General features: G+C 37.4%; 1 protein-coding gene across 7 annotated transcripts in view; it reads left to right on the plus strand.

Moving 5' to 3' along the window:
- The window catches only part of EYA4 (EYA transcriptional coactivator and phosphatase 4), a 318,714-nt gene that overhangs the window by 161,918 nt on the left and 144,190 nt on the right, over positions 1-12,606 (plus strand). The gene's annotated exons all lie outside the window — the stretch shown is intronic.

The raw sequence follows: 12,606 nt of genomic DNA on the forward strand, positions 1-12,606 counted from the left end.
TGTTTCAGTTTGCTATGTCCCCAAGTTCACTGATCTTTTTATTTCAATGTCAAATCTGCTGTTCGGGCTTCCCTGGTGGCGCAGTGGTTGAGAGTCCACCTGCCAATGCAGGGGACACGGGTTCGTGCCCTGGTCCCGGAAGATCCCACATGCCGCAGAGCAGCTGGGCCCGTGAGCCATGGCCGCTGAGCCTGCGCGTCTGGAGCCTGTGCTCCTCAGTGGGAGAGGCCACAACAGTGAGAGGCCCGCGTACTGAAAAAAAAAAAAAAAAAACAAAAAAAAAAAACCCGGCTGTTCATCCAACCCAGTGAATTTATTTTTATTTCAAATATTCAATTTTTTAGCTCAAGAAGTTCAATTTCATTCTTTTTTTACACATTTCATTTCTTTTTATTATATTCCCATTTTCATTTAAACTCTCAAGCACATTTATGATAATGTTTTTAATATCCATTTCTCCAACATATATTATCTCTGTTACTTCTGTATATATTTCTAATGACTGGTTTTTCTTCTATTTATATTTTCTTTGCACAGCTAGTAGCATTTTATGAAATGCTGAACATAATGAGTATTATGTTGTTGAGTGTCTGGATTTTATTGTCTTCCCTTCTGGAGTGTTAAACCATGTTTTAGAAAGCCATTAAGGAACTTGCATTTTAGAGGCTTGTTTTTAAGTGTTATTAGGGTGAGTCCACTGTAGCTTTTAACTTAGTGTGAGTTTTGCCTTCCATTAATGTGTGAACTTCCAGGGTCTCAACAGGATGTCCCAGATATTCAGTGAGGTCTTTCCACTCCAACTTGATGGAACACAAATGTCTTCTAGCTGTACCTTAGATTAGATTAGTTAAGATGGGAGTTTATCAACTGGTCATTTTTTCCACCTGTCATGTGGAGTTTCAACCTATCTCTGTACAGTTTAGTTTTAGCAGCAATATAAAGGGACCCCATGTAGATTTCTGGAGCAATTTGTCTGCATAGCTCTGTTATCTCCATTGCCCTGCCCCATGTATTTAAGGCTTCTTAACCTTCTAGAGCTCCGTTATCTGACTTCTCATCTAAAGGTATACCCTTGCTGCATTACAATCAAGAAAATGACTCTAGACAGAAAGCTGTGACGATTGTAAAGCTTGTCTTTTTTATTTTCCTGCTCTCCTGGATTACTCTGCTGACTTTATCTAGTATCTAAAATTAACCATTTCATATATTTTACCTGGATTTCTAGTTGTTTTATTACAGGGGTGTGGGGAGAGTCTGATACAAGTTTGTTTTTTTTTTTTCCTGCTACGCGGGCCTCTCACTGCTGTGGCCTCTCCCGTTGCGGAGCCCAGGCTCCAGACGCACAGGCTTAGCAGCCATAGCTCACGGGCCCAGCCGCTCCGCGGCATGTGGGATCTTCCCGGACCGGGGCATGAACCCGTGTCCCCTGCATCGGCAGGCGGACTCTCAACCACTGCGCCACCAGGGAAGCCCACAAGTTTTTTTTTTTTAATTTATTTTATCGAAGTATAGTTGAATTACAATGTTATGTTAATTTCTGCTGTACAGAAAAGTGATTCGGTTATATATATATATATATATACACATTCTTTTTCATATTCTTTTCCATTATGGTTTATCACAGGAGATTGAATATAGTCCCTGTGCTATGCAGTAGGACATGGTTGTTTATCCATGATACAAGTTCTTTAATATGGTCAGGAACAGATGTCCATGAGAAAGATTTTTTTTCCTATGATATTTTATTATGGAAAATTCCAAACATTTACAAAAGTAGAGAAAGGAAGGTAGAGAAACTCTTATACCCTTCGTCCATCTTTAATAGTTAACAACAGAATACCAAACATGTTCACCTATACGTTCTTCCTGGTCCCTTCACCCATCTTAGATTATTATTATTTTTTTTCATCTTAGATTATTTTTAAACAAATTATGAGGAAGAATTTAAAGCAAGAAATGGCAAGACTTACTGCTATGTTAAAGACAAAAATAACAGAAGAGAAAATAATATTTATTGAATCCCTACTTTATTTAGTACTCATTCTTGAACTATAGATCTAAATTTTTTTTTTTTTTTTTTACGGTACGCGGGCCTCTCACTGTTGTGGCTTCTCCCACTGCGGAGCACAGGCTCCGGACATGCAGGCTCAGCTGCCATGGCTCACAGGCCCAGCCGCTCCGCGGCATGTGGGATCTTCCTGGACCGGGGCAGGAACCCGCCTCCCCTGCATCAGCAGGCGGACTCTCAACCACTGCGCCACCAGGGAAGCCCTAAATTTTTTTTTTTTTAATCTCAGAAACTTTACAGCTTAATTTAATCTTTTCGACTGTCAATTTTTTTTAATTAACACACATTTTCGAGTAGTTTATTTTTTAAAGAAGGTTCACAACAAAATCGAGTGATGTATATGGAGAATCCTCATAGTGTCCCTGTCCCACACATACACAGCCTCTTGCATTATCCACACCACAGTGGTGAAGTGACAAAAATTGATGAACCTACACTGATACATCATTATCACTCAAAGCCAGGTATTTTTTAAATATACCTATATTTGTGTTGCTAAGAAGCATCACAATTAGGCCAAGAATTTTAATAGTTTATGTATAAGGATTGTCTTCTGTACAAAATGTGATCTAATTTGGCTAAAATTGATAAAAGTGTAAGAATCTTGCAATTCAGTGGCTGCCATGGCAATAGCCAGTAATCTCTTGCTTGAGAGGAAGTTTGTTTTGAGATTTTTTTTTTATTATGTATACTCTAGAGTTTAAAAAGGTAAGCAATGAAACAACTTGGAAATGTTTTGAATTTATATAATATACTAAGTGAAAGAAACTATGCAGTATTTTCATGTACATTATAATTTGTAGTATTCTACATCTTTTACATAAATGGTTAAAATATATACATACATATAAAAGTGGTATAATATAGATAATGTGGTGGATATCTTAAAGGAATCTAGAAGAAATAAATAATGTGAATAGTTTTTTTGAGGGATTAGTGGAAATGTTTTTTCTTTCCATTATTGTTTATCAATAAATACAAATTAAAATAAATGGAAAAGAAAATAATTGGAGACCTATAATTAATGAATATAATCAGGTGACTTAATTTACAAAACATGATAATAATGAGATTAGAATTGCACCTGCATGAAAAGGAGAAAGAAAAAAAAACATATAGTTGAAGCCAAGTTCAATAAAAGGAAGTCTTTTTTTGTTTTTTTTAGTTTTATTTATTTATTTTTTTAACATCTTTATTGGAGTATAGTTGCTTTACAATGGTGTGTTAGATTCTGCTTTATAACAAAGTGACTCAGCTATACATATACATATATCCGCATATCTCCTCCCTCTTGCATCTCCCTCTCTCACACCCTCCCTATCCCACCCCTCTAGGTGGTCACAGAGCACCAAGCTGGTCTCCCTGTGCTATGTGGCTGCGTCCCACTAGCTATCTATTTTACATTTGGTAGTGTATATATGTCCATGCCACTCTCTTACTTCATCCCAGCTTATCCTTCCCCCCTCCCCATGTCCTCAAGTCCATTCTCTACGTCTGTGTCTTTATTCCTGTCCTGCCCCTAGGTTCTTCAGAACCTTTTTTTTTTAGATGCCATATATATGTGTTAGCCTATGGTATTTGTTTTTCTCTTTCTGACTTACTTCGCTCTGTATGACAGACTCTAGGTCCATCCACCTCACTCAATTTCGTTTCTTTTCATGGCTGAGTAATATTCCATTGTATATATGTGCCACATTTTCTTTATCCATTCATCTGTCGATGGACACTTAGGTTGCTTCCGTGTCCTGCCTATTGTAAATAGAGCTGCAATGAATATTGTGGTACATGACTCTTTTTGAATTATAGTAGTTTTAATATTTAATTGTAATGACTGTAAACTGTCTACTTAGAGAGGTTGTAAATATATCTTACATTGGCATCCTTTTCTTCAAAACAAGCAGTCCAAATATATTATCCAGTAGGAACATTCACTATTCCCCTAACCTCCCAGGTCTTTCAGACCTCTGTATCTTTGGACACATCCTAATGCTTTCTCCCTCATCTATAATTTGGACAAATGCCATTCACCTGGCGAAACTGTCCCTCCTACCACTACAGGCCCATAGCACTTGGCATATACCTCTGTTATAACAGTTCTCAGGGCCACTGTGTGTAATTGTGCAGTTTGTACACTGCACAGAGGCACCCAGATGAGGGAGTAAGTAAATCTTGCAAGACACCGAAAGTTGGGAATTCAGTCACTCATAGCTAAACCAACAGATTTAATACCATTAGTGAAGCTCCTTGTGTCATAGCTCAAAATATCATGGTTGGCAATTGTGAAAAGTTGATTATCCTGTTGTCCCAACACTAAAGTTATTTTGGACAAGTATGTACAAGTTCAAATGGTAATAAGTTCATAGCTTATTGTCAATGAAAGCAAGTATATATTGCAATAAAAATCCCACTGTGGGTAGTATTTTCTCTACTTGGGAATAAATTGCACATGCATTTTTAAAAGTCATGACTGTAAGTTGTGCTGAGAATGTTCTTTTCTGTAACAATGGAGAGATTTTTCCTGAATAATGCATGATCATTATTGAGTTATTCCTCTATTTTTTACATAAAGTTTCTCAATTATCTATTAATCAAGTATTCCATTTCTAACATCTTGCCAATGAGCTGCACTAATGTTTGAGTGTGCCTGTGCTTCCGTGTGTGTGTGTCTCTGTGTGTGTATTTGTTCTGTAAGATAGTTAATGTTGAGATGAATGAAGGTTATCTACTCTCCCTTCCAAATCTTGCTCCTGAATAAAAATGAAAGAAGCCTCAGACCAAATTCTGCCTTCTATATAAAGATGGTATTAAACATTTATTAGCAAGCAAGCACAAAAAAGATGCCCTAGAGTTTGTTCTGTAGGCTCAAGGCAGTTCTAGCTCAATGTCCTTCTAGGTATTGTGATTATCATCTTGCATGAATGTCTCAGTTAAGGCAAATGTCAAAATTCAAAAGCAGAATTCTCTCACCTTATGGCCAGTATCAGAAAATCAGAATCTTCTATAGTTCATGACTCAGCTTAAAGAGTTAGCCAAAAACATCATCTCAGAAGTAAAGGGGGCAGGCTGCTCTGATTTTTGTACTCACTTTATGTAAGGGTGGGAAGTATTGCTAAAATATGTTAGCAATCCACTTATCTTGAATACTTTTAATTTCATCTATGGGAGCTCATTGCTGACATTCACAGTGCTAGTCAAGAGGCCACTGTTTTCATCAGCGAAAACCCATTTCTGCTATTAAACATTTTAATTTTCTGAATGTTCATTGTTGATGAAAATAAGGATACCAGAAGACTTTTAGCAGTCACCCCAGGGAATATGGGTTTCCTGAGCAGAATGTCACTCCTCTATTCTTGCCTTTTTTTAATAGAATGATTAAAGCACCTAAATGATAGCTTAATGTTAGTAACCCACTCATAATAATACATTGTATATGCTACAGTATTTTAAGAAAAATTTGTAGACATCATGACAACATACTTGTTTGTAATATTAAGGGCAAAGTTAGATATGCTTTAGAAGTCCTTGGTTACAGCTTCTGTGGCAAAATGTCCCCTAAATTCTTGAATGAACCGTGTATAGCAATGAACTCCAGAGGGGTGAAGTTGTAATTTTCCATTATCAGAAGTGAACATACCACCAGTCATAATAATAGTTACTAGTATTGTTATTATGGGTAATAGTGGTCATGGTGGATTGAAAAGTCATAGCAACAATAGTAGTCATAATAGAGGAGGAAGATGAAGACTAGCCAGTGTTTCCTGAGTGCTTATTCTGTGCTATAGTCCTTATTCAGTCACACAGTGACTTGAGCACTGTTATTTTATCTTAACTTTTCTAATTAACAATTTCACATAATTTTTAAGCAGCAGATATGGATCACAAATTCTTTATTCTCAGATTCTAAAATATGTACTCATTTCAGCAGCCTTAGATTGCTTCCTTTTTGTCAAATCTTTTATAAGGATTCTTATAAAAAATTTTAGAGACATTTCTGGAACAAGAATAGTTTATAGGGAAAGAAAGGATCTAGAGTTCTTCAGTTTATTAAAAGTTGTGCCGGAAAAGAAAAGGGGGGAAACTTTATTTCTGTTCATAAAGGCATTCAGCTTCCGTGTAAAGATATGACTCAGACCACTGAAAATAGGTTGAGATGCATTTTTTTTTTCACATGAAAGTTTATGGGAGATCACAGAAACAGAGCCTCTCTGTAGATCCTCAATTTTCCCCAGAGCATGGTCAGCTTCTCATTAAGACTACCGCAGCAGCTTTTAGAAAATAGAATAACAAATAGGCCTCTTTGGTCCGTAGACATCTCAATAAACTTTCAGGCAAGTGGTATGTAAAATAGTGCTGTAATGTTTAAAGTTTCCTGGGAATGAACCTCTGTCCTAAGCTTACGTATAATGGCTTTTTCTCAATGGTTGCTATATTAGGATCTTTAATAAGATCTCTTAAGAGCTTTGTGTCATTATTTATGTTCTAAGGTTAAGTTTTTTATATTGAAAAATCTTTTTACATTTTTGTGCTTCAAGAATTCAGGATCTTGAATGTAAAAACAAAATTAATTAATTAAGGGCATGCTTTTATTTGAAAAATAATTCTCAATACGGTTACATGATATGGTTGCACATTGTCTTAGCTCAGGCTGCCAAAACAAATATCATAGACTGGTGGCCTAAACAACAGAAATTTGTTTCTCATAGTTCTTAAGGCTGGAAAGTCCAAGATCAAGGTACCAGCATGGTTGGTGCTGGTGACAGCTCTCTTCCTGACTTGTAGATGGCCACCTTCTTCCTGTGTCCTCATTTGGTGGAGAGAGAGAGACAGCAAGTTCTCTGGTGTCTCTTCTTGTAAGAGCACTAACCCCATCATAAGGGCCCTGCCCTCATGACCTCATCTAACCCTAATCACCTTACAAAAAGCCCATCTCCGAGTACCATCACATTGATTGGAGGTTGGGCTTCAGCATATGAATTTCGGGGAGATACAGACATTTAGTCCATAACACATATGATCAGCTTTAAAATCAAGAGTCCCTTGTTTATAGTTTTTCACTTGAAGGGAATAACGTGAATTATTGAAACTGGCATATTTTACTCAAGTTGTATTAATGCACATTTTGATGGTTGTTACGATGATGTTAGGGAAATAAATCAGTGTTTGACCATAACTATCTATGGTACTTCCCCTAAAACTTTTTTTATTTCTGAGGTTATTGATTATTGCTCTTGGCTGTTATTAAGAAAGTTAGAGCATAGGAGAAGTTGACTGCTCATAAGGTGATGGTGATGTCTGCTCAGTTCCAGATTTAGAAATGATGGCTACTATTATGAAGACAGCTATTTTGGTATTACGAGGACCAAACAAGATCATGAATGTGAAAGAGTTTTGAGAATGAGCTTACTGAAGATTAGTCTGCTGTTAGCATTCAAAGTATCAAAGCATTATTTAGTATAAGGAGGGAGTAAAGAGTATTGGTAAAGCCTGTGAGTTTTTTTAAATGCAAGAGCTCCTATCGTATTATGGCATCATAATAACTAATAGGAAGATATATAATAAGGAAATTGTACATACCTATATAGTAATCATCTTAAATATCTATTATTATAACTAATGTGTAGGGAGTAGTTTAGGAAAAAATAATTCAAACTTAGGCAGCAGTTCTTCTGTCAGTTGAACACAATTATTTATTTAAACCATGAATCTGGGCTCCAATTGCTATTTGCATTCATGATTCATGACAAACTTGGTTAAGAATAGCTATATATGTCTAAAATTAAATTGGTTATTTTTCCTGTATATTTACAGTTATGATTGCAGTATATTTAATGGCCCTAAAGCGGTCTTTTATTCTTGACTTTTTCTCTTTTGGTTAACCTGAGCCTTTCTGAACTGAGGCAACCCTATTTTAAGAGTTTACTTCCTATTATAGTAAGAGCAGAAACAATAGTTTGTATTTTTCTTGCAAAATCTATTTTGCAGAAATATCTGAATGTGGTTAAAGTAGTAAAATGAATTTTATAAAGGTAAGTTTTTAAAAACTCTAATTAAATGATTGTACCTGATCTAATTGTAAGATCATTTTTGAACTGCAGAAATCATTTGGAAAAATTCCTAAAATATCTTTCCACTCTCACACCATACATTTCAGAATTTGACATAAATCCAAACACTCCCATTTCCAGGTCATGTCAAAAAGTCTAAACTGTTTGTTTTGCAGTAGCTTTCAAAGACCTGGAGTCCATTATCCAGAAGCAGTTGTTTCCTTATTAACACTTAATTTCTTTTAGAATGTATTCACACAAAAAGTGTGCTTCATCACTAGGGTCGTTTGTTTTGTAATGAAGAGGAGGGGTATAGTGGTCTTTTGATAGGTTTGCCTGCGGGCACAGATTTCATATTATGGTAATTCTTATTGTTTGGGGAACAGTAATTATATATAATTATATACTCATATATTTTATTTGGAACAATAATTATGTAAATGTTATATATTTTTTACATATGTTTCATTAGGACCAGTTTACCTAAAGTATTACTAAGTCTTGCTACTACATAATATTTTCCTTTCAATATGGTTTGAATTAAAGCAATTGTTAAAGGTAAAGCAAACCCTCGAGTGAACCCCATTGATAACTTCACAGCTCCTGTTGACTTTTATTTAAGTTCTTACTTCAACACTGCAAAACTCACTTACCTGAAACTCATTTGATAGTAAGAAACCAAAATGTTCTTACTCAACCCTCTGATCAGAACCTTCTCTTTATTTATTATTATTATTTTTTTTTGCGATACGCGGGCCTCTCACTGTTGTGGCCTCTCCCGTTGCGGAGCAACAGGCTCCGGACGCGCAGGCTCAGCGGCCATGGCTCACGGGCCCAGCCGCTCCGCGGCACGTGGGATCCTCCCGGACCGGGGCACGAACCTGCGCCCCCTGCATCGGCAGGCGGACTCTCAACCACTGCGCCACCAGGGAAGCCCCAGAGCCTTCTCTTTAAAGCAGAGGTATCATAATGTACTGGACTTGTAGCAAAGGATCTGAATTTGAATTTCAACTATCAAGTATTATTTTTGTTATCATGAGGAAGTTGCTAAATATATGAATTTTTTATTATTTTCCTTTGTAAAATTGAGATTATAACTATCTCACGGGATCAAATAAGAAAATGAATAGGTGAATCTAAAAAAGCTCTCTTTTTTTGGACTGGAAAATGCATCTATAGCATCATACTTTTCCCATACAAAACTCATAGTGAAAAAGAATCACCCATTTTTTGTTGGGTTTTTCAGGTAATCTAGGTTTTACCCATTTAAAGTACCAAACCTTTTTTCTAGTTGAACTAGTTCGATTGAGCGTTTTTCTAAAAATTATTTCATATGTATTTGTTTGTTAAAATGCATGGCTAGTATTACCTTATATCTACATATTCATCAAGATCATTAGCAAAAATTTGATGAGTGTTATTCTGTACCAGGCACTCTGCTAGACTCTGTATATAAACTAATGGAAAAACAGACATAAGTCCATTTTTCAGAGTTTGAACTAGTAGGGAGACAGGCATTAGGTAAAAACAAACAAATAAATGCATAAAAATCATGATAAGTGCTAAGAAGGAAAACAAGAGGGCTCTACAAGAAAGAAGAGGGAAGAACTACTTTAGATTGGGTGATCAAGAAAGGTGTCTCTGAGAGAGTGAAATTTAAGCTGGGATCTTAAGGGTGAGAGACAGCTAGGCTTACAGAATGTGGGGGAAAGCATTCCAGGCCCTGGACACATGGATGGGTAGCCTTGGTAGAAAAAGGGCCTTTTTTGTTTTTCGGAAACTGACAGAAACCCATGGTGGCTGGAACACAGTGACATGCGGAAGAATTGTCTGACATAGATATAGAGTCCTGTACATTTTAGAAAGCACAATATAAAAAATAGCTTATAGCAACCAGTTGAGATATATGACATTGTTTTTTGTTTGACAAAAACAAACACTGAAGGTTAAGGAGGATGACTTGCCCAAGGTTACCTTTTTAGTAGGTTTGGTGAGAGCACCAGTCTCTGATACCTAGTCCTGAGCTGTTTCTCCTGTGAAAATTTCCTGGCTGAACATTTTCATACTTTCCCAATGGCCAAGGTCATCATTTTGCGACCAAGGTTATCATTTTGCAGCCGGTTAATGAACGGAAACAATAAAGGGCAGTTGGAGTACGGAAGGCCAGTTGCCCCTATATAAAGGTATTTTGGATTCTTGCATTTGAATGATTTTGTTTTCTCTGTGTTGGGTTACTCCACAGTTAATGTCAGCTATTCACTCCCTTTTCTATTTTTGAGGAGCTGCAGACATGAAAATTAGTAGTTAGTTTCTTAGGCATGTGTAAAGTAATAGTAAATAGCTTCTGAGTAAGAGCCCATTGGACTGTCTTATTAATATAGTCCAAGCACTCAGGTGTGTGCACTTTGATATTATTTCTGACTGTTCAGAAGTCAAGTTTGTTTGGCCTTTGTTTGGGTCTTCTTCTGATGAAGTTTTGAGGGTTCCGTATAGCTGAGGCATTCCTGGTGTTTGGGAATGAAACTGTGTATCTCCCAATATGTTTTGTCTCAATAGTCCAGGCAGTGATGTGTAATTATTCTTAATTGTAAAATGGATTTTACTTTGGAAATATTTGTCTATAAAATAGAACACATTCCTCTGTAGCAAAAGGCAGCATGTTTACTGCGCATTATAAAAAAATTGGGTTCCCTAAGCTCAGAGTAGTTTTGCTGTAGTGCAGCCCATAGCACATGCAGATGTCGTGTCACTGTGAGAATTGGAACTCAGCAACGGTCACAAAGAAATGCTGATATTCTGGCTTCTGCTATTGCTGTGAGTAATGAGGTCCTTTATCTCTGACCCAGAAGTCTCCTGTATCCTGCCAGCATATGTGAAATTGTGACACGTTAACTTGTTAGCATGTAAATAAGGTAAAACCTCAGACCCTTCGCATTCTTGGCAGTTTTATCATGAGGATAAGATGCTGAAAAAGACATGGCTTTCTGGGAGAGAAAGGATGAGGAGGATCTCATGGACCAGTCGATAGGATTTGATGGAAATTCATGGACAACATTAGTGAACATGTTGACCAACTTGTTTGGTCAGTTTGGGAATAAATGGTTTTCCATTTTATTGTCTTTTAATGAGGATGAATTGGGGAGGTAGTTGTAATCCAAGTACCCAGAAGTAGGTTCAAAGTTATCTGTCTGAAACGTACCCTGGTTGTTGCTAACCCTATTCTAGACATGCGGAATTCCTTGCCAATCTGGGGGTCAGTGTCAGATCCACCCCACTGTGACAAGTAATACAATGACCCGTCCTGGTCTGAAGGAATGTTCTGACCCTCTCTAAACAACAGTTATAATTTCACACCCTAAGCAGGAATGGAGGGACATTTGAAACCATTATGGGTAGAAACTAGACAAATGGCTAGGACTTTGACTGGTTCACTTGGAAGGTGAAGGTGTGGGGTGTATAATACTTGTTAAGGAAGAATAGCAATAGTTGGTCTATTTTACGGCTTAGCCTCTCCTGCTGTCTGTCATACAATCTTAGATTTGCTAGGAGACAACAGTGAAAGGTCTTAGAGTTCTTGCAGTGGCTGGGCTGCTGTAAGGGAGCTTTGTCTCTGAAACAAAATATGTTCATGGAAAACCATAGATGAGGTATTGACTAGTTTTGGGGCTCTTATTGCCCTGGAATGCTGACAAAGATGATCTATTGGAAAATGAGAAACTGACCCAAAGAAATTAAGGCAAATTCTTGCAGTTATCCTCTCTGCCTTGGAAAACTCCTGTAATTCTTATGTTGAAACAGGGATAGAATGTTAGAGGTGTTATAATAATAGGGCAGTAAATGCCTTCCATGAAAAAGGACGCCTTAAAACAATCCTTGCGGTGCAGATCAAGCCCTAGTCAACCAAAGGGACAAATACCGTAGCCACAGCCAGAGTTGTTATGGCTACTAAGTCTCGGGATTCCCCAAGCTGAAATAGATGATGTCAGTGATGGTGATCTTGCTGCCCAACACGGAACATTGCATGGACTGAAAGCATTAGAAGTTCATTTGACTGAGCTCTAAGCCAGCTGCCAATCAAAACTGAAAGTAAATGCACCTTGTTTACTAACATGGAGCTGTTCTCTCCCTCTGTGCCCCTAGATCTCTCCCTCCCCCTCTATCCCAAATTAAGCTTCTTTAAGGAGAATGATGGTTAGGGATGAGGCTGTCTTGGAGGAGGACCAAAAATCTTATGCATCCATCCAAATGGTGTGTAAAAAGTATGTAATACGCTGGGAAACTCTGGAGAGGGGAGGGACTTCAACTTTTCTGGCCACGTTAGATAGAAGTACTCAATTTTTACCCATCCCGTGGAGTAAAGGGGTACCTGAATTTAGCGAATGTGGCTTGAGCAGGATTTACAAGGGGGGAAGGAAGCTAACAGATCTTGTGAGTGGGGCGCGTTGGTCAATTCAGTGTATCATCGTTACAGCTTCCACTACTGAATTTTACATG

This window comes from Stenella coeruleoalba (genome assembly GCF_951394435.1).
Source record: "Stenella coeruleoalba genome assembly, chromosome: 12".
Lineage (NCBI taxonomy): Eukaryota > Metazoa > Chordata > Mammalia > Artiodactyla > Delphinidae > Stenella > Stenella coeruleoalba.